General features: G+C 37.4%; 1 protein-coding gene across 1 annotated transcript in view; it reads right to left on the bottom strand.

Annotated features, from left to right (window-relative positions):
• LOC128862410 (eukaryotic translation initiation factor 5B) overlaps positions 1-24,274 on the bottom strand; it is a 138,660-nt gene that overhangs the window by 17,595 nt on the left and 96,791 nt on the right. The window lies entirely within an intron of this gene.

Raw genomic sequence — 24,274 nt, 5'->3', positions numbered from 1 at the left:
CGAACTTTTTAGTTTCTTTTCTATAACTCACTTAAATTAATTTTTTCATTTACATATGTTCTGACTAAATAAATTTCTTAAGAGAAAAAATAGATATTATTATAAATAAATAATAAATATTTTTATAATAATTAAATATAAATAAAGAAAAACCATAGCCATTTAGCTGATTTTTTCATGTAAAGGCCAAAAATGGTGATATTTTGAAATTGGGAGGCATCAGAATTAGTTTTAGAGGTATGGTTCCTTCAGCAAAGTTTCTTATTTTGATCCCTAGAATACGATTTTCACAGAGCAATGAGCGATTTTTAAATCGACCCGCCCTAATGCACATGCATTAAGATGCACATCACTCTCTATACAAAACACAAGCTCGGTACTATTTTTCCATCGGAATTATACAACATATTATATTTGTTGTAATCGTTCGCATCCGACCTGCAAAACAACACCCGAAATTTGTTATATTTCAAATTTTTTGCCTCTCTGATAAACGATGAAAATTGTGAATAGTAGCAGATTCCAAGCCTGCCAGACATCGCGTTCGGTGAAGAGCAGAATAGTGCTATAGAAAGTGTTTAATACTCTTCACTTCCTCAGCGTTGCTACAGCTACATCAGAAGTCATTAGAGAGAAACTCTATAGGCTTCTCATGTATTCCCATTAAGCAGTGCCCGATGATGATGTCAACCACTGTACTAATCTTCTATTAGATTGATTCGGTGTAGATTGATGAGGGATTCTGTGGAGTCCAGACTAGCTACCATATGTGTAGGCTCCGTGGTCTGCGCGACATAGGCCGCCCTGATATGGAGAACGAGATTCCCACTTACTGGGCAGAGTTGAGTGATTTAAGATCAGATTCGTTTCATGCCAGCTCACACGCGATACAATTTCAAGGAACGTTTTCTTTAAATTTATTTGGCACTTTGGAAAAAAATGTTGTGCACTGTTAAGATTTTATGACAGCTCAGCTGTCAGACTAGATAGTGATCGGTTGTGCTACAACGGACAAATCGCTGACCTCCAATGCAGTCTCGTTGATAACTACTAACTCAACTTGAAATATCTACACTGCAGTGGTCAGATAGCCGTAGACTATTTGAAACCGATATTTGCAAATTAGTCCAGCTCACGTTAGTCGTAATATTATTGCGAAAAATTTTGGCGGAGATCTTAAAATAAATTTATACATAATACATTTTACAATTCCAGTGAACAAAACTGCAATTTTTGGTGATGAGGCGCCCTAATGCATATAGTGTGTGTTTATGAGTACTTAAACACAGAATGTTGCTATTCCGACACTTCCTGTGAAATAAGGACCAACTTCAAAGTTAACAGTGAACTATTAAATAACTTTAGTTAACTGCTCCCCAACAGTTACATATGCATACATACATACGTATATGTTTTAAGCATTTTTCAGAAAGTGTGTTTCATAAAAACTAACAATTTAAAATGTTCAATTTTTTTGAGGTAAGCAAAAGTTGATCCCGCCCAATAAATGCCTTCTGTGAAGTGCATGTAAGTTAATAAAAGCAAATTGCATTTTGAAGCGCAGCTGCAGATTTGTGCCTACAGCCTACAGAGTGCTGAGAGCACATTTCTTTTTGAAGTGGACATTTTCATACACAATTTACATGCTCTTGCGTACATACATTTAAGTACGCGCCCACACATCCAGCATACGCACATTCAATATCCCACACATGACTAAAATATCACGCGCGCACACTCACGCCTGCAGGCATATGTATACCTATGTATGTATGTATGTGCAGTCGTATATGTAGAATTGGTTACTGAAAAATGTTGTCTCTGCGTTCATTCATTAAATTCTTATTTTATATTTTTATTTGTTGACCCAAAGGTTTGGAATCAATATAATTTTGTTTCCTTTCCATCTATTTTTTAGCCAAAACCGAATGAATGTAGTACTGTATGTACGCATGTATGTATGTAAAGCACTGGCTTGTGTAAATTGGCTTACCACGTACCCTGCAGAGAAATTAACTGGTTGAAGTTATTCAGCTGGAAGTGTAAGTACTGCAAATCGAATTATGGTCGTTTGGAAAATATGAAACAACTGATTTTTTATAATTTTTTTCTGGCCAGTATGGCGCATTCTATCCATAAGAAACAAGCGGATTTTTTTTTATAGAGAATCAAGGTCAAGTTTCAAACTTGCAAATTGTTATAAAAAATTTAATAAAATATGAAAGCATCTAATTAGTTGAGATGTAAAGTTTGTGGCATTTTTTTATTTTTTTGTTTGAAAACGGTATTCAAATGGTTTTTGCTAGAGAACGAGTTATACTCTAATATAAAAATAATGAACATTTAGCGGGTGAGTATGTATAACACAAATATGGTCAAAAATTGACTGTCTACCCAAATATGCCGTTGACTTTCTTCCTCTTATTTTGGGATGTCTACTGCAAATATAATCTTTGCGTTTGAAGGAAGTTTCTTATTCTCGAAAATAGTTTATACATGGATTTCTTCACGACTTAAGTATAGAATTGTTAAAAAAAAAAACATAATAATAAAAAATTTAAAAAAGTTCAACGAGATTATATACTCTCCCATGCATTGGTTCTCTCCCACATATCCTCCCTTTCGTTTCAAACTCTACCATTCCCGCTCAGTCAACTGAGACGCGCGTAGTAAAAAATGGTCCAGGACGTATGTCCCAAACAAAATTTACAACCTACGGAGTGTTTTCATAACAGAAATACTAGCGCATATCTGGCATTAATTCTACAAACGATCAGAAAGTTTCTAGTGTATTTCTACTGTTAAAAAGGCATCTCATAAAAACTTTATACATTCGGAGGCGTTATTAGACCGTACAGCAGTTGTGGGCCAACAACAAAATAAACTCCAAATTGCATATGAAATCTGGCCGAATCATTTTCAAGGATGGTTTCGGGACGTACCTTACCAGATTATGACAAACCATCTTAATAACTGTCATTGGGAAACATAAAACGCGAAAAAAGGGCTTTAATGTATTTTTTAAAGCTTCGATGGCTGTCAAAAGCATGGGAATTGAGTTAAAATAAGTATGAAGAGCTGCTTTTACGAGAAAGAGTTCACTTGGCGGCCAGAGAGGTTTATCGTGATTTTGTATCGCTAATTTCCCATGAACCATCTTGACCTTTTGAATACTCCCTCTCACTCATCTCTAGAGCTCTTGCAGAAACCGTGATACTTTTAACTATTTTACAGATCTCTGGCCAATGGGTCACGGAATTTCAAATAAAAACTTTAATTCATTCTAAGTTATAAGCCGATAAGTGGGAGTCTCTCATTAATCTCGTCGGATCACCCTTTTTTAATTTGTAAGCAATCTAACTTAAAAAGTGAGAGATAGTGCACAAAGCTATTGTAATTTTGTTCACATAACGGTTGCATGCAACAGACTTTCCGGGAAATTTTTCACCCCAGCTTTTAATAGTGCTCTGGAAAGCTTGTCCAAATTCAGTCTCCCTCTGGATGGGAAGTGTATAAAATGTTGTTCGGAATAGACCTATAAGAAAGAAGTAGAAAAAACTAAGAGAATCTCATAAAGAAGTTTCTGCGAAAGATGCCATAAGTCCATCAGTTTCAAACGAATTTTATCGAGAAAATCCACGTTCATGGGCTACTTGAGAGATGAGTCGGAATGTTGCCTGAATTGGGAGTCACTACAGTTACTACCTATTTTCGGACAAATCCAGTTTCTAGTAACAATAGTTGAGGAAGCGCAGCAATCCCATTTCACACCCACTACTAAACTAAATACTACTAACTAAATAAGATAAATACCACCTAACTTGGGCATTTGGCTCCTTTCAAGTCACCTAAACCCTACGGTGTCATACCTACACAACTGCAGAAGCCTATCGTGTCGCTGGCACGCTTCTTTAAAAACAAATCAGTAGAATATGACATGCATATGATTATTAAAGATATAGAGGAGTGCCTAGATCAGAAAGAGTTTGTATTAGGTGTCTTCCTCGACATTGACTTGGCAAAATCCTTCAGGAGGCAATCATTAAGTCTCTGAATAAACTGGGGTTTGGAACTGACCTTCTCAGGTTATATAAAGAATGGTCGTGGTATGGTGGGGCGGCATTCCTCTTCACCGTCCGGTGTTCTCAGCTTTGCTCTGTCGTTGTCGTTGCCAAGGCCTTGCTGGAGAAGTTGGTAAGAAGGGTCTACATGACACTTATTGTTAGAGGGAAGTGTTAGGATACGCTATACGAATGGATGTCTAAACGCAGTTGTCAATTGGGCCACAAATTGAGCCTATCCGTAAATCCTCAAAAGGCGGAGCTCATCCGATTCACGACGATCAACTCCTTCAATAGCGTGCGCTCCGTTGGTACATTATGAAAAGGTGAACTACCTGGAATCTATGCCTGCAGTTGTATTTTAGCTGTATAATACTACTACAAAGCCAATTATATTGTATGGAGCTGTTGTCTAAACTTTACAAAAATGTGTATACAGGGTCCGGGACTCGAACGTGCCCAAATGTGGCTTGCAAGTATTTTGGCCCACTCGCGGACAATGGCCTTTTTCAGCGTCTCGAGACTGGTGAATCTTTTAGTTCAGACCTTGCAGAAAAAACACATTGTTCGGAAAATTACCGCTTTCGGCCAAACGAAGCAACTCCGCCGCTCTCTCAAGTCTGTCTTGTTGCTGCTTTGGCCTTTTGAATCTTTTTCAGTATGCGGCGGATGCTATGGTCAGATATTTTCAGTTCTTCCATCATTTGATTGACAATTCCTGAACCATTTCACGTGACGTTGCAGTCTTTTGACGACCCCCTCCATAACGTTTCGCGATGCTACCAGTATCATTGTAACGAGTAATGGTGCGACAAGCAAAAACTTTATTTACTTTAAGGTGTTCGAGCTCACAAACAATCGCTGGTTGTGATTTTCCAGCCAAATGTAATCACACTGTTTGAAATCCATTACTGATTTTCTTTTCTCACGTTTACTCTGGACAAAATGCTTCCGCGCACTTGTAAACAATACTCTGGACTGTCATTTAGCCTACTGTGCACGGGCATCAGCTGCGCGAGCGGTCTGAAGTTGGTTACACTTCGAGTGCCGGACGCTGTAAAATTTGGTCCGGTCAAAATTTAGCACTTTTTTACTTGTTTCATATAGATTTACGATGTAAATTATTTATTTATAAATTTTTTTAAATGGAAGACAAATATAAAATAAATTTATAAGTTTCTTGATTTCAGATAGAAACTATGGTCACAAACAGCTAAATCTTATGGTGACCTCCGATTTTTTAAAAAAGAAATACACACACCTTAGCTAAATATATGTACTTAAAGCCTCAATAAATTATAAGCCTTCGCGAATCGAAAATTCGCAATAGAAAAGTTCACTTCATATTAGAATAGAATCAGTACTCTTTACAGTTGAGGCTCTTAAATATTATCCAAACCCATATCTACCAGCACACAAATTAACCTATCAAATTCAATTTAATTAATTTCCCTACAGGGAAGGTAGAACAATTCCTATGGTTGTGAATATTTGTGTATTCTTAAGCGGTCGCGTTCATAGACCGGATGTCTTCTATTTTCGAAATTCATTCACACTCAACAACTGTATTTAATTCGGAGAAACTACAAAACGGTCAGCAATAAAATTAAAAGCAACACGAAAACAATAAAGAATTAGTGACTCAACGCTATGTTGGAAATATTTGAGAATTTCTTTTTGGTTTAGCTATCAATAAAATTTATTGGCGTTTAACGATTACTAACGATGTTCCCCCGTCGACAAATACACACGCACCACTTCTGATTATAAATTTTGACATTTTTTAATTTAATTTTAACTAATTTTCAATAAAAAAATAGTTTTTAACAATAGATTTTTTAACAAAAGCCATCCATGTGCATCAAAGATCCAAACTTTGTACGAAATGGAGAAAAATTCCCAACTTTTTAATCAGAATTTTTAGAAAACTTTTGAGTATGCAGTTTTATAGCCCATTCAATTGTAGTACAATAAAAACGTTTAAAAAATGTGTGGTAATTTTTAACATTTTTTTCCGTTGAAGATGTTAAGCATTTTCTGTCATATATATATTGAGTGCACAAAAACTTGATTCTCCACCAACGGTCACTTGAAAACGCGTAAAGTCAACCAAATGAAACAACAAAATCGAAAGCCTTAAAATTTCGTACATACATACATATAAACACATTCATATGTACTTATGTCCATACGTAGCTTACCTTTTTTCTTATTCACAAATTCATTGATGGAGTTGTTTTTGTCAACAGGAAATACTAAATTAAGCCAAAACCTCTCAGAATTTGTGAATGAAAACGAATGAGAGGAAGTAAAGGTTGCATTTGCCATTTTCAGAGCAGGCAATTCAGCCACCAAGATGAGACAGATGGAAGGATTGAAAGCATTTATCCGACGGAAATAAAATCAAATAGAGAGGGGAAAAGAAATAAAATAATATAATTGAAGAAACAATACAACAAAAAACAATAATTTGCGAAAGCCATTTCAGATATCAGAAAGGGCACAAAATCAATTGTTATTTTTATTCACTTGGGCATATTTCGACAGCTCTAAACTTTCTACAACTTTAAACTTAACTCGATGGCGATGTTAGTATAAACTTGAAAGACCAAGACTATCAAAGAATTTGCAAAGAAAAATGCTAAATAAGCTAAAAAACATAAAACTTTGGCTTACTTAAAAAGATGACGCACACACAGCACAATCAAAGCCTTGTCAGGTAGCGAATTACAGGAAATTACCCTGTAGTAAATGTTGGGGCATTCTTAATAAATGTTCAACTTTATACTAAAAAATGAGTTTCAACAATACAATTTTAACACTCTGTCACCTATCAAAAATACTCTATTATGTTATACAGGGCACTACTAGCGTTACACAGGATGGTCCATATAGCTTTCTTTAAGCGTATGTTATTTTGACAGCAACAGCTTTTTCCCGCAGAAGCCTTGACAGAAAGTCAATATCATATCTCCGCGAAATGAAATGAATCGCTTTACGCTCAGGAAACGTTGGGAAATATTGCAAACTTATTTCCAAAGTCAATGTTGAGTAGTCCCAGCAATGCATTTCTTGCAAAGATGTCAAAACCATATTTTCTAACAAAACGCACTTTCTACTCGGCGGCTATGTTAACCAGTTAACAAACAAACCTGGTGCACTTAGAGATCGGAAAATTCTTCCGTTGTTGTTGAAAGGCCATAGCAGGCTCAGAGAGCAACGACTTGGTGCGGATTTTGGTGAGGTGGCATCTTTGCGGTTGACCCTTTTTTTTTTTTAAATACTAATGGTACAGCCCATGCCACAATTAATCTTTCCCGCACCAAGTTCAATAATCGTGTGGGCCGATGTCATGCGAACAATCCATTGACGATTAAGGTCTTTAAGGCGAATATCGAGCGACAAGCCATTCATGAGATAGAGCTCGAAATCGTCACCAAGGTCTTGGAAAACTGGATGAATAGAATGCGCTATTACGAAGCTAGCCAAGGCAGCCATATAAATGAAATCGTGTTTCATAATTAATAAATAAATATAATATATATTTCAAATATTTGCCCTTTCGAATTAACCACTAATATATCGAAAAGTATTGACTTGTGTTCTTTTTATTAATTTTTCAAAAGTAGCCACTATATTTAATTTACATTTTTAGGTGGTAACTTCAAAATTTTACTTCCGTACCGAAGTGCATTTATGTAAGTGCACTTGTTCCACTTCACTTCTATATTTAGACAGGTGACAACCCTATTCAAAACTTTGAATTTTGTTAATTTATTTGATTATATATTCATTTTATTTTTTAAAGTAGCGAAACTGGCCTTCAAAATAGCGTTTCAATCATTAAATCTGGTGCAGTTTTAAGGCAGATATGGAGCGATCACACAAAAATACATTAAATAAATACATAAATGTGTACATGCATATATATTTTACACGAACAAATCCAAGAGGCTACACATTCAGTCATTCGTTTTACAGATTGTGCGACTGAAACGTCGCCACTATGGAAATCTCCTCAATTTATGAATGAAGACGGCAAAATACTACATGCAAAGCATGAATGGGCATTAGCGTATTGTATTTTAAAGCATATGGCAAATGTAATACAAAACAGAAATAGAAGAAAAAACCTTAAACCCAAAAATAACAAAAATGCCAAAACTGTCGGCGACAAACAGCCGGTGCTGCACAAACAGAAGAGCAGAAGGCTAAGAATAATAAGAAAGTAATGAAAAATAAAACCGGAACAAGTAATTTTTATAAACCGTTCCGGAAGTAAAGCAGTCACATACGAAGAGCGTTTGCATATACAATACATACTTACATACAAGTATATACATATATGTCAGTAGGCATTCAAACACCAACAAAACAGCAATCGAGCGAATGATTGTTGAAAGGGGCAGCTGCCAGGCAAACGCACACACATCTCCATATTCATTCTACTCAATGCCGCCGCATGCGGCCTAAATTAAGATTATTTATATATTTTTTATTTAAACATACATATGCACATACCACTACTTCACGGTTGGAGTCGGAAGTAGTCGTTAAAAATACTTCCGTTTTGCATTTGCCTAATGCAAATATCCACTCGAAGCGGCACTAAGCAGCGTGTCGTGCAGTAATGCAAGTCATTTGGATTGAATAGAAGTTTTGAAGGCAACCACACTTGAAAGGATCATGTAATGAGATATGTACGGGACGGATGTGTAAGTGTATGTACAAAAGTGTTTTTTTGTTTTCTGAAGAAGCGGGTTTCTGTTGGCATCTTCTTTTGTTTGGGGCTAGCATTTATCATAGTATTTATGCAGAGGCACAAAAACGGATATTGCATACAACATACATACATACATATGTAGGAATGTGGTATTGGGTATTAAGTGCACGATTGGCTGAAAAAATAACAACAAACGAGCAAATCTTGTAAAAACGAATTTAAACACGTTGGAAAACGATAAACATATTTAATTTCGAATTATGAATGGATATTGATCATGAATAGAACATTTTCGGAATTTATATGTACGAGGTTTGTTCAAAAAATAAGGCCAATTTTCAAATTTCGCGCGCTATGTACACTCGACTTTCGATTAATATTTTTTTTTTTATGTTGATACACTCGTCTCGAAGATATTGGGTTATCCGGAAAAGAATTGCCAATTTTAAATATAGACGGTTTAGATAATTGTTTTGAACAGCTTGTGACTATTTATTTTAATTGTTTCTTTTGACTGTTATTAGCTGTCACTTTTAGTTTGCTTTAGAAAAAAAGAGCGCGGAATTGTGTTTATTTTTGTTTGTATGGCGTCAATTTTAATATGGAGCCCACAAAAAGAGCATAAAGCCTTAAAAAAAGACAGTGTCGAAATTGGTTTATCAAATCCGTTCTGGAGATTTTTCACTTAAAGATGAGCCACATTCAGGTCGGCCAAGTGTTGTCGATGAGCCGTTACCAAGGCTTTAATCGAATTGGATCGTCATGTAAATTTGCGTGAGATTGGAGAGAAGTTAAATATACCAAAATCAACCCTTCATGAGCATATAAAGAGTCTTGGACTGGTAAAAAAGCTTGATATTTGGGTACCACATGAATTGAAAGAAATTCATTTCACAAATCGAATCAACGCTTGTGATATGCATCTTAAAAGCAATGAAGTCGATCCGTTTTGAAACGGATTATCACTGGTGATGAAAAATGGATTGTTTACAATAACGTCAATCGAAAACGATCATGGTCCAAGAGAAAATTATGCTGTCAGTTTCGTGGGACTGAAAGGGTGTGGTATATTTTGAGCTGCTTCAGAGGAACCAAACGATTAATTCGGATGTCTACTGCCAACAATTGGACAAATTTAATACAGCCATCAACGAGCAGCGACCAGAACTGATCAATCGTAAAGGTGTCATATTTCATCAGGACAACGATAGACCGCATACATCTTTGGTCACTCGTCAAAAACTGAGAGAGCTTGGCTGGGAATTTTTGATGCATCCACCACACAGCGCTGACCTTGCACCGTCAGACTACCATTTGTTACGGTCTTTGCAGAACTCCTTAAATTGTAAAACTTTCGGCAATGAAGAGGCTCTAAAGTCGCACTTGTTTCAGTTTTTTGCAATAAAGGCCAGAAGTTCTATGAGCGCGGAATGATACATTTTCCGGAAAGATGGCAAAAGGTTATCGAACAAAATGGAAAATATATATAATTGATCAAAGTTCATTCTAAGTTTTAATAAAAATGTATTTACTTTCTTTTAAAAAATCGGGCAACCTAATATGTTTTCGATATGGTTTCAGCAATATAGCATATTTAGTTCGTTTGTAAGAGGCACAAATAAGACAAGTGTTTTGCGTGTTCGGCGATTTTCTGCTATCGAAAAAAAAAATCGATCAAAGAAGTTGCATCAAATTTTGTGTAAAAAATGGAAGTGCTCAAAAATACTTGAAATGTTGACAGTATCATACGGTGAGAGTACTCTAAGTCAAAGCAATGTTTACAAGTGGTACAAGTTTTTCACAGAAGGTCGAGAAGATGTGAATGACGACGCTCGCACTGGACGCTCCAGCACATCTACAACCGCTGAAAATATTGAGAAAGTGAAGAAAATTGTTATGGAGAATCGTCGAGTCACAATTAGAGAACTTGCTGAGGATGTCGGCATATCGGTTGGCTTATGCCATGCAACCTTTTCGGAAATTTTGGACATGAAGCGAAGCTCGTTCCGAAATTGCTGAAATTTTACCAAAAACAATGTCGCATGAGCATCGCTCAGGAATTGTTGTATGACGTCAACGATGTTCCAGATTTGCTTAGAAGGGTCATAACTGGTGACTGATCATGGGTATATATGTAGTTATGACATCGAAAAGAAAGCCCAATCATCCCAATGGAAGAGTCCAGGAGAGCCAAGAGTAGATACCATAAAATCGTCGAACGTCGTCTTATTTATGCCTCTCACAAGCAAACTAAATATGCTATGTAGCTAAGCTAAAACCGCGAACGTATCTTCGATATAAAAATAATAATAATCGAAAGTCAAATGTACGTAGCCCACGAAATTTTAAAATTCGCCCTATTTTTTTTAACACATCTCGTACACATGTATATACATATGAAACTTTTTCATGCGTTTCAAATCACTTATTTTCGAAATTTCTGTTTTCCTTCTGCGTGAACCAAGGCTTCTTAGGAGCCATTTGAATGAATTCAAAAGCTTCATCTCTGAAAGTATTTGATGTGAGAAATGGTGCCTATACATCAATATGAAGCAAAGAAAGGAGTGGGTGGCTCCAGGAGATATGCCAAAGCCGAGAGTCATCCAAAGAAGACCATGATATGTGTTTGGTGGGACTGAGAGGAAGGCATGGTGGACTAACAAATGCCCGAAAATAATGTCACGGTCAGCAAGGAGCTCTATATTGCTCAGCTAAATCGAATGAGTGAGACTATTCGACTAAAAAGATCTGATCGATATGGTCAAACCATACGACAACGCCAAGCCCCATGTTGCACAAGTCGTCAAAGCCGCACTTCAAGAGCTCGAATGAGACGTCCTTCAGCATCCGCCGATTCTGCGGACTTTGCACCGACCGATTACTATCTTTTCCGCAACCGGTCAAACCATATGAAGAGCGTTACCTTCGATAACAAAGACGTCCTTAAAAACTGGTCAACAACTCCTTTGGCACCAGACCAAATTGGTCGAGAGGAGGGAAGAGGTTGTAAACAGCAATAATAATTATTATAAACATATTTACAATTGATATAACATATAAATAATAACAGTATACACTTGATTGACTTATTGATATAATTATTTTTTTTTTTTGTTTAAATAAAAGTCTTCGCTAAAAACGCTACGAACTTATTCCCCTACCTAATATTTCGATTTGTTGATATTTAAACATTAAAGTTAAATATAGTATTAGAAATGTTCACTTGTGTTCACAAAAATAGCAACGCAACAAATTGCTAAGTTTTAACATTTATTTTTATTTTTTTTATAAAAAGATAGATCATACTACAGTAAACAACCTCCAACTCAAAGCTTCATAATTTTTACAAAAATTTTCTAACAAAATTTTCATTGAAATTTTAAACTTCCCAGTCATAATTTAAAAAAAATTCTGGGTGCGCAGCTTTTTAGGCCATTAAATTTTGGTATATAATTGTGCCAGTTTAAATTGGCTCAAAATTCGCACTTTTTCAAAATTTTTTTACAGTGATTTGCATTTTGCATAAAATTTGATGTGATCTATGAGCCACTTCAAATTTGCACTTTATTATATGAAACTAATGGAGATAACAGAATAATTAAATATAACAGATAATTTAATGGAATATAACAGAATGCTGCATTTTTTTTAATTGTACAGAAAGTTTCAAGCTCTTATTATATGATTCATGTTATACATACATATTTATATAAAAATAAATTTTAAAAAATTTAAAAAAAAAAAAAAAAAAAAAACTAAATAAAAAAAAAAATAACTAAATAAAATAAAAAAAATTTATAAAAAATGTATAAATTAATAAAAAAAAAACAATTAAATACAATAATAAAACTTAGAAAAAAATAAATAAAATAAAAAAGCTAAAATAAATTATTCTAAAACAGGTATACTTAATTTTCTTTTATTGTTAGCAACTACTAAAAGAATATCTGTGCATGGAAAACATAATCTTCTTAAACGTATGTATGTATTATATTCACTCATGTCTCTTTTGGCATTTTAAATGCATTATTTTAAAGGGTACACGCGGACAACCTTTTAGTGACAAGAGGAAGTAGACAACCTTTTGTACACACAGACAACGAAGAAGAAGAGCAACCAAGCGAAGGATTTTAGCAACAGATGCAGACAGGCACTGCTTTAAAACGGCGGCTAATTATTGCTATATACCGAGTCGGCACGTTCATGAATTCAATCAGTGAACGTGTGGAAGACAAAAATACGAACAGGTTCAAGCAGAAAGGACGCTATCGTTTGCAGTTTAAACTCAAAACATGATTTTCCCTTTTCCAATCTCTTTTAACAGACGACAGTCTTATGCATACATACATACGTATTCGGTTTATTCAGGTGTCAAATTGCTGTTGTCCATGTGCCATTTAGTTCAGTTCAAATGGCAATACACCAACAAACCAAAAATGGCAGAGCCTAAGGACAAATTAACCTTTGAAGTAGAAATGATAAAGGTTCCAGCTGGACTGTAAGTCAACGATCATCGGTTCCCAAAAAATAACTAAGTATGTTCATACTCCAAGCACATATGTATGTATGTATGCCAGCGCCTTGCCTTAATGATATTTGGTGTCAATTTACCGTATTGTGCTTCTTATTACCCACATGAAGGTGTCTGTAGGTGAATTTGTTATTTTTGGGTGAGAAAGGTGTCATTGTCACGCTATCTGTCGCAGCTAAGGTAATAACCCCGAAGCATATCGGTATATGTATGAGTATGTACGCCCGTACCTATGTGTGTATAAGTTATATATGTATTATATGTAAATGGTAGTAAGCTGCTTTTTCCCCCTCAATGTAAGCCCTTTGAATTCGGAAGTGGAAGTGGTTTATTCGACCGCTTCATTGGCACGGCAGCAGGATAAAAGCTAATTAGTGTAGGTATTTTGAGTGGTTGCAAGTTTAAATTTACTGGGAAAGTAGCGTATTAATCAGGAAACGAAATGCGGTTTTAAAACATATCATTTTTTATAAAAAGCATGTTTCGAAAAACCGGATTACAATTAAATAGAGGCAGGTTTTTTATTTTTTTGTTAGATACCCAGTGGCAATATTGGCAGAATTTTATGGCCAATGAATTAGCTAGTGTGCCCTAACCAGCTCAAAATGATTTTTCCAGAAAAGGGGCATCTCATCTGCATTTTTTATTAATTGTGCGGCTTGGACCTTTCATTATGCTCCTAATTATATTATATCTCAACCTTTTGGGATTTTGATCTCTCTGGGGCCAAACAGGTATTTCAAATGCTAGTAAAAAGCTACTTTCTATGTAACAAACCCAAAAAATAATACTTCGTAAATATTTGTTATTTTCGTTTCAAATTTTTAATTTCGTTAAAATTCAATTTCAACTTGTATATGTTTTTAGCACTTAAATGGTTTCTTAGGTTGATAATCTACTTGTATTACACTTTTTAATCTTAAATATTCTAAATTTATATTTCAGTTTTGAATTAATTAGTATAGAAGGCCTTGCATTTTCGCCTTTATCAAAGAAAAACTTTAAAATGTACCGACTTTTCTCAGTGTTGAATTCCATTGTTGCACTCTTCAACACACAACTGAATGGAACAAACAGAAAACAGCAAAAGAGTTTTTTTAGTGTGCATCACTTTAACAACGAGCATAAACTTTAAATTGTTTGATCGATACTTTACGAGATATCGATCACAACAGCCATCTACCGAGAAAATAAGGGATTTCTTTTTCCCCAAACTAATATTTTGACTATGGCTAAATTTAAAGAATTAAACTACAATTCGCATGAACTCTCAACATACAGATCAGATTTAGCTCGCTCCGACTACTACCTGTACTTAAACTTGCAGCAAATCGGGAAATCATTACAGAGATGGTATAAAATTATTGAAGAATCAATGAAATAAATGTATTGAAGTTGAAGGAAATTAACAGTCTAAGGGCTGGTGAAAGTAGTATTCTATCACCTCAGTACAGGAGGGTGACACCTCACCGAAATGGCTGAGAGGTTAATGCTACAATCTCCTCCGTCTCGTTAAAACCCTGGTAGGCCTTCAAGTAAGTACGTTCGACGCTACGTTACCATTAAGTTGGTGATACAGGTTCAGTTGAAACAACTCCTGACTACTGCCTGATTCTGGCTCTGAACACAAGCTCCCATAAGGACTCGTGTCAATCCCCGCGTGGCCTCCCTGCACTTGCATAGATAACCAAGGGAATTAATTTTAAGACAACTGTACATCGTGCGGTGATAGAGGCTTGAGAGACCTAAAAATACAAAAATGAAAAATAAACAACAGCAGCAGCAACAAAAAATAGATAAAGAAAACGCCGATGAGAGAAGCGTGTTCAAAAAAAGCAGCAGAGTACTGCGATATCCGGTACTGAGTACGCCTAACCCATCAAAAAAGACAAAGGAGGCTTCCAAAGAGAGGCCTAGAAAAACGGAACACCGAAGCTGTCAACACAGTGCTCCACTACCACATAAACCGAACTACTGTCGTACTGTCACAGTTCTCCAAAAAAGGAGTTCATATAAAAAATGAGAGCAGCCTAGAAAGAATCACTTACGAAATATAAAAGAGTGATAAAGAAAATGAAGCTTACATTACTAAAGCAGAGGAACGTCAACATGAACATAAAGAATAGTGTATCGGAATTGGAAGAAATGCTCGACGTAATTGGCAGCTACAGTCGAAATTGGATGACGGCAGAGAAAACAAAAAATAATGCCGAAGCTACACGAGCTAACATTGTGGCCACACCTAGCCCATACCAGGTGAAACGACTAGCAACAAGTCATCCAGTTCCCAACACGCGCTCGGCAAACATAAATGGCGAAGAGGCCAATGGTAAATTGTTGGCGAAAAAAGGAGGCGAATTAGAAGTGCTGCTGAAGCAGGTCCAAAGACTGGCGCTAAACCATCAAACACAGAAAAACTGAAAAACCCGTTAAAATTAAACCACAATCGGAAGCACTCCTAATCAAGCCCGCAGAAGGACACAGCTACGCGGATGTTTTAAGAAACGTACGTAGCAAAATAAAGCCTGGTGACGCGGAAGCCAAAATAAGATCCGTTTGAAAAACAAGAGGGGGAGCGAGACAGGTCGAGCAGATCAAGCCCACCTTTTGCGAGACACTAAAAACTAGGGATCGGCTATTATAACAAACCTTAAACCGAAAACTATGGTAGAGATACGAGACTTAGATTATCTTACTACAAAAAAGGCACTAAAGACGACTCTCACTATAACCACGGAAGAAATAGGAATTGTTAGGGCCCGACAGAAGAGTTCAGGGTCTCTGCATTAATGTGCAAGAGGAAAAGTATGTAATACACTTTAGAAATAAAAAGTGCATATTGATTGAAAAATTTTATTTTAACAATTTGAGGCTTTGGTCTCTGTTGTTATGAAAAATATTGTAGGTGAACACAGCTCAAAGACGCTTCAGTAATTTCTTAAATATTAAATGTTCGGCACTTTCGGCTTCATCCAAAGTCTGAATGTGCCTAAAGCAACCTCCAAATAAGCAGCACTCTGGTCTCAGAGCAACTTTCTAAGCAAGCGTGTCCGGCACTTCCAAGCTAACGTGTCCGGCACTCGAAGTGTAACCAACTTCAGACCGTTCGCGCAGCTGATGCCCGTGCGTCTGTTAATTGGCTAAATTACAGTCCAGAATATTGTTTACAAGCGCGCGGAAGCATTATTGTATCATAGCATCCGCCGCATATTGAAAAATTATCTCAAAATCAAGCCTTACAAGATCCAAAAGGCGCATGATATCACACCAAAGCAGCAACAAATCAGACTCGAAAGGGCGAGGGAGTTGCTTCGCTTGGCCGAAATTTCCGAATATTGTGTTTCCTGACGAGAAAATTTTTCAAATTAAACAATTCGTAAACTCCCATAACGATAGGGTTTATTTGAGCGACCGTTCATACGAGAATTTGAGTCATGGATTGACCACCAGGAGGCAGCACCCGCCACAGGTAATGGTTTGGGCCGCTGTAACCGCAGATGGGCGCTCTCCAATCGTTTTCATCGAGTCTGGCGTCAAGGTAAATGCGAAATATTATCGGAAAAGTATTCTGGAGGTTGTTTTGAAGCTGTGGGAAAACAAACATTTCGGTGGCAGACCATGGACGTTTCAACAGGACTCGGCACCGACTCACAAAGCACGAGTGAAACAAGAATGGCTAAAAAACCACGTTCCAAACTTCATAACGTCCACACAATGGCTCTCAAATTCACCAGATGCGAATCCGATGGATTATACTCTTTTTGGAGGGCAAAGTCTGAACTAAAATATTCGCCAGACTCGAGGCGCTGAAAAAAGCTATTGTCCGCGAGTGGACTGTGATTCGTTTCTGGACCATCATAGTCAAGGCAAAAAGTGGTCACATCGAGCAGAAGTAAATTTGTTGGCTACGCTCCGCTATGTCAACTCTCGTATGTTAACTTTTCCCCCAGTCGTATTGAAATAATAAACATTTCTTAGCCGCGTTTTGTTAGCATTAGACAATTAGCCTGCCCATTCATTCCTGAGCCTTTTATATAAATTTACGTTCTCTGCATGTTATTTTACAGAGCAACAAATATTTCTGGTTTATTCATGGCCCCGCAAAAATAGTACAAATGCGTTAAATCGCACAATCGTGGGAGCAAAATTCCAGCAGACTGGCGAAAAATTATTTTTCCCGGTAATTTTGTTTGCAATAAATTGATTGCTTCGTTGACCATGTGAATTAAATATCGTCTTGATATGCCATGAATGATGTTCAACTCTCAAATTTTGATACTCTATGGTTTCACAGGAACATTGAGGGTAACGATAAGGCGAATGAGCCTGCTATAAGTGGAAACAGCGAAGTTCACTTCAGCCGGACCAAGGCGCAACTAGAATCTCACTATAGCAGCGTTGCAAGTAAATGATGGGAGGGAGCATAAGGAGGTCCTGTGCCATCTCCAAGAAGACATGGCCTGCCTATAACGTATAAAAGACCAAACACTGCTTGAGTACGGTCGACCCTACATCTCAAGATTAACCGCGGTTCTCGCAGAGCACTGGAAGGTAAGAGAGCAGGTGGGAGGATAAACTTACCACAACAACATTGCCGCAGTTGTAGTGAAATGGAGGAGAAATAATTTTTTGTTCACTATCTTTGCAATTTCCCGGGTTCTTTAAGAGCAAAATTACGAGCTTTTGTCAAACCCTTTCTCAAAGCATTGACGAACTTTAAGTCTTGGAATTTAGATATCTTCTCCTCACGAAGTGTCTATACCGAATAGCACGTGTGGACACTTAACCACCAAAACCACAGAGCATTGTGGCATTAAAACGGAGCTAGGTGCTAATTAAGTTTTTCCCAATTCAGGATAGACAGCCACTCAAACAACAACAACCTGTTTCCACTTACACCAACGATATGTTCATATGAAAAATAAAAAAAAATTAAAATCAATTAATTCTAGATTTTCTATTTGACATTTGTCAAACGGCACTCCATCGAACTATGGCAGCTGTCAAAAGAAAACATTTCTATAACAGAAGCTCCAACTCGAAAGATCCTGTATGTGGTAAGCATGCGATGGCCAAGCGGACGAACGACAAACAAAAGTTTCAGGCGGATAGTTGCAGAGTGGGCATAATTGAGGAAGCTATAATTACGTTACGTTTAATGTGAATCCGGCAGTAGCAGCAGCGTAGTGCAACAGCGAAAGGAACAAGCCACTTTGGATTTGGCTTTGTTAGTAGCTTGAACATACATAAATATTGTGGCATGACCGTCGCAGCAAAAAGCGGTTTTGGTATACAGGCGGCAGGAAGAGCAGTTTTTTCTTTCCTCGAAATATGTAGCCAACGTACAGCTTGACAGTACATAGCAAGTTTTTCATGCAATCAAAAGAGGATACGCCAAATTGATTTAAATTCCTATTTGACGTCAAAGGAAGCAATTGATCTGCTGTTAATGGAAAGGAAATTTCACACTGCGCATTCAAGGTGAGGATAAATACATAGGAAATGGGTTTATTTATTGGTATAAAAATTAATATTTTAAATTTTACTGTAAAGCCGTTGCCGTAGCGCTTAAAAAAACATGTTTGAAGAACTATTTTAGGTTTTTTTATGAATGCGTAGGAGTTTTTCATCTTCGTTGAATCCTAGTAAAGTGTTCCACTTAAAATCTCCGTAGAATATTTAAATCTTCTAACTTTCGTGTAAGTTCTTAAAAACAAAAAGAACCAACTGGTAGGAGGTAAAAATGTTCTGCCAAAAAAATGCTTGCGAGACTTCGACTAGCACATTCGATGTTATATGTTTTAAAAGTTAAACATTGTAGTTTTCTGTGTGAATTTCTGAAATATTTTTGGTGACTAGACTTTCATTTCATTTCCTTTTACTTTATTTTATTTTATTTTATTTTATTTTATTTGGTTCTGGAACATATCTGTAATAGGGTGTCTTCTCACGGTAAAAATCGTACATTTGAGCAAGTCGTAGGTGTATAATTTTTGCAACATCGTTGTGCCGTTTAAGGTAGAAGGAGTTTGTTAATAGCGTACACCCAGCTAAAACATGGCTTAGAGTTTCGCCGTGGTCGCCACATCTACGACATATGTCTGCCGGAGCATTGGGCTCTCTGATGACGTACTTTACATAATTTCGCGTGGGTACTACTCCATCTTGCATAGCAAATATAGCACTTTCTGTTTCCGCGAAAAATTGCCAGAGAAAACGATCGACACATACTCCAAGTCTCTAAAAAAGAACCTAGAGTGTTTTCTGCAGAAATAAAAAAAAAAATCGTTTAGGTCTTAACACTAACCGTACCGGTGTATCATGTATACCTATTCTTACCGCAACAGGTCATTTGACCGGTTATGTAATAATTGTTTTTTCAAAAATATTTTTAATTTTTTCTAATACATAATTAATATTTTCAAATAACAGTAAAATAATAAATCACACATTTTAATTTTTTTTGTATTATATTGTATAATACAAAGGAAACAGAAGGGTTTTAAGTGCAAACTTGCAATTCAATTTTGTAACCGGTCATTTGACCGGGCACGGTACGGTTAGTGTTAATGAAAGCAACGTAACAGTTCGTAGACATTTGTTAGAGCACATTAGCTACTCAAAGTCCACAAAAGGTTCCATTGTTTACAAAAAACTACATATTGCATGCTTAAAATTTGCCAAAGAACACGGAAATTGGTCAAAGTAAAAATGGAGAACGATTTTGTGCACGAATAAAACTAATTTGAAGGAACTGAGTCTAGGCAGTATATCCGTCGCCCGCGAAATGCTAAGTGTAGTTAATCGCTAATCCACGGTCAAGACAGTCAAACATTGCGGTCCAACACACTTGATGGAAATTTTAGAAAATGTAGTGCTGCCATACGCTGAATTGTAATATGCCATTGATGTGGTTATTCTAGCAAGAAAACGACCCAAAACACACAATTTGCCAACAAGTGGTTTCGGGTCACGTGAGTTGAGGTGATGTCGTGCCCTTATCAGTTGCCTGATCTTAACTCTAGAGAAAATCTATGTACGGCTATAAAAAAGAATGTTGCCGATCGTAGACCATCAAACTCCAAAGATCTGTGAAACACAGGCCAGGATGTATGGAAGCAACTCCCACTAAAAAGGTGTCGTGATCTCATCGACTCCATGCCACACAGATGCGCAGCAGTAATAAAAAATCGGTTATGCACTTAAATATTAGTTAAATATTGTTTTATCAAGACTTGTGTTTCACCCCTAAGGGTGGAACTATTCTTTTGAACAGGGAATTATTGAGATTTTGTATCGCATATTTGTTCTTCTTATTCTTCCTAATATTAATAAAAGATTTCAAATGTATGGAAAGACTGTATGAAATGAACAATTTGTGGTAAAAAAAACTACTGAATAAAAGTTTTTTTTTTCCAATAAATACAACTTTTTGTTTTATGTTATCATTTTGAACATAACTGTAGATGCACACATCAAATGTATATATACATACATATATACAATATATATATATTATAAATATATATATAATATTATATATTTATAAAATACGTCGGAATTATTAGTAACCTACTGAAAATGCTGAAATTGTGAAAGAAGACACCCCTCGCAATGTTAATTGGCAATAGAATGTAAACAAGTATTTAAGTGAAGTAAGCAAATATAGATAAAACTGAATCGAAAAAAATCTTTATGTTATTTACTTATGCCACTCCGCAAACTATTCAAAGCTAATCACGCTCCCACCTGTGTCAATAATATGTATGTATATATGTATGATCCAGGCGTAGACCGGGTGATAGTGAATTGGATTCGTTCGATGCTGGCTAAAAGAAACGTCACCGTGCGAGCAGAGGAAGATCTGATGGGATCATCCGGGATTAATAGAAGCTGCCCCCAGGCGGTGTGCTGTCTCCATTTTTTCTGGCGCATGATGATCGATCCACCTTAAACGATGCGGGAGTTTACGCACACGCATATGCGGACGACGTTGCCTGTTTGGTAATAGGCCCTTCGCTTACGAATATGTGCAGAAAAGTGCAGAAAGCTCTGGATATGATTAACACTTGGTGCTGTACGAATGGGCTATCGGCAAACCCTACCGAGACTGGTATTGTCCACTTCACCAGAAGGAGAAAGTTTGATGGACTCGTTCTGCCTGAGCTAAAAGGAGTCACAATCCAGCTGTCCGAAGAAATCAAATATCTTGGAGTAATCCACGATCGTAAACTCTTTTGGAAGTCACACGTTGAAACAAAAACATCCAAAGCTCTCACAGCCTTATGACAGGGCAGGGATGTCTTTGGGAAATCGTGGGTATTTCTCCTAGCAAGATCCTATGGATCTACACGGCTATAATAAGACCTATTATCACCTATGCATTAGTGAGTAGACTCTCTCTCGGGGAAGTCAAGAGGATCTAATCGAGACTACAATGCACTGTGATCATCTTGTGCACCGGACCTTTCCGAATACTTCAGGTCCAGCATTGGATGCTCTGGTTAGTCTACCACCACTTGATATTTTCATCTAAGAAGAGGCCTTGAAAGCCATTTGCAGGCTGTAACACAATGGGAATTGGTACGGCCCTGGTCCGGTATTGGACAACAGAGGGGGCATGGCGAGAATCGTTGGATCGAAGCCCATGGACTCCATGGCATCCAGGGTCGCACTTGAGAAGTGGTGGGCTGCCAGAGGCTCAACTGTGGTTAAAGAAAATGAGCCCGGCAAACACAGTTCTCGCATTTTAGCGGATGGTTCCAAGGCCGAGCACGGTTCTAGCTCTGGTGTATACGTGAAATCTAGGGGAAAAAATCTACACTTCGCTCTTGGAATGGACGCATCTGTGTTTTACGCGGAGGTGTATGCTGTTCAAAAATCGATGAACTTTGTTATGGAAAACAGATGGAGAGGCAGATCTATATGTGTCTGTAGCGACAGCCAAGCTGCACTCATGGCAGCCCCCAAACCCCATCAGGGGTAGTCGAGTCCTGTAAATCCAGGCTGAACTATGTCAGTAGACATAACAGCTTGATGCTAACATGGGTCCCGGGACACGTGGGTATCGCGGGTAACGAGATCTCTGTCTCTTTAGCCAGAATGGGATATGAGGCCAACTTCCTTGGCCCGGAGCCTGTACAGCCACCCCCTCTGCAGGCATCAAAGCCACGGTTAGCAAACGGGGTACTCTAACCCACAAGCGAGCTTGGCATGCTGAGAGAGGCTGCAGATGGACAAAACTGATTGTGGGAGTTTCTTCTATCACTAAGCAGAGGAGACTGTAAGAGGCTGGTTGGATTGATGACGGACCACTTTCTATGGGCAAAGCACATGGAAAAGGTGGACATCTCAGACAGTTCGCTCTGCCTAGCATGAGGAGAGGAGGATGAGACGGCGGACAATTTTCTGTGTCAACCCGGCCTTCGCTCGAATCAGGCTTGAGGTCTTTGGCACTGATGTGTTAAGAAGCGACCACCTTGGCTCCTTGGCACTACAAGAAAGTTAAAGAAAATTAAAAAGGGAACCTGAGTGTAGTACAATGGACTTAATTGTGTCTGAGTGCTGTACTGACTAGTCTGTCCCGACAAAAAAATATTATAATAAGCTGTGTTCCTTTGCATCCGACGCCCTATGATTCACTATCAATCAAAGCAAAACATTTATAAGTATATATTTTGCATCCGACCATTTAGAAAACCACGTGGAAAGGAACAAAACAAAATAACGTAATCGGGTTGATATAAATGATTTGAGTTGAAAGCGCTCAAGAGGTAGACGACCTGATTAATAAAGGTGAAGAGTAAAAACCTTAAACTGTTGTGAATAGGCTTCTGGAAAGTACTTTGCAAATTTCAGTTATCCGTCAAACTGTTAGAAACAAATATAGTAATGAAGCAAAATCGAGCAATTAAGTACAATCGCGTTTCATATTTTTCATTTTTATATTTCAGGGAAAAAGAAAACCAGTAAAATGGGCTCGAGGCAAGGTCTTTTTACACAAGGGCTAGTTCAAAAGAGTCATGTTCCTATAGTATGGCATCGAAATACTTAATAGTTCAAATTTTTTCAAATTTAAATTGCCTTCAGTCTGTCGAGATCAAGAAATCGTATGATTATGCGTAACTCAATAGAGTAATGGTACCTGTTGCTCCGATATCGTGCGTGAGCGCTACTGACAAATCGGTTGAAATTACGGCTGTCTCCTTAATCAGACTATAAAACTTAGCAATATTATGTTTGCAAAAGATTTTGTATTTGAGTTTGTCGAACAAGCTCATTGCGGCTAGACTCTCTCTCGGGGAAGTCAAGAGGATCATATCGAGACTACAATGCACTGTGGCCATCTTGTGCACCAGAGCGTTCCGACTACTTCAGGTCCGGCATTGGATGCTCTTGTTAGTCTACCACCACTTGATATTTTCATCTAAGAAGAGGCCTTGAAAGCTATGTGCAGGCTGAAACACAATGGGAATTGGTACAGCCCCGGTCCGGCATTGGACAACAGAGTGGGCATGGCGAGGATCGTTGGATCGATGCCCATGGACTCCATGCCCTCCAGGGTCGTACTTGAGAAGTGGTGTGCTACCAGAGGCTCAACTGTGGTCAAACTCAGAAAATGAGCCCGGCAAACACTGTTCTCGCATTTTAGCGGATGGTTCCAGGGCCAAGCACGGTTCTGGCTCTGGTGTACACGTGAAAGGTGCGAAAGTCGCTTGAAACATACTCGCATAAATCAAACGAGGAGCCGTAAAAAAGTTCACGGAATGAAGTGGAAGGTGTGTGAAATTCAAGATGAAATTATTTTTCATTTTCGATATATGTATGTACATACATGCATTCGTCCTAACATAACCCAAATTTATTCGATCGTTTTTTAAAAAAATATGGTTCATTGTATAACAAACATCTGATTAATCAAAGCTCCACACTTTGTACGAAACTCACAAAAATTTAACA

This window comes from Anastrepha ludens, chromosome 4 (assembly GCF_028408465.1).
Source record: "Anastrepha ludens isolate Willacy chromosome 4, idAnaLude1.1, whole genome shotgun sequence".
Classification (NCBI taxonomy): domain Eukaryota; kingdom Metazoa; phylum Arthropoda; class Insecta; order Diptera; family Tephritidae; genus Anastrepha; species Anastrepha ludens.
Note: the sequence above shows the minus strand (reverse complement) of the source record. Positions and strands in the feature narration are given on the sequence as shown.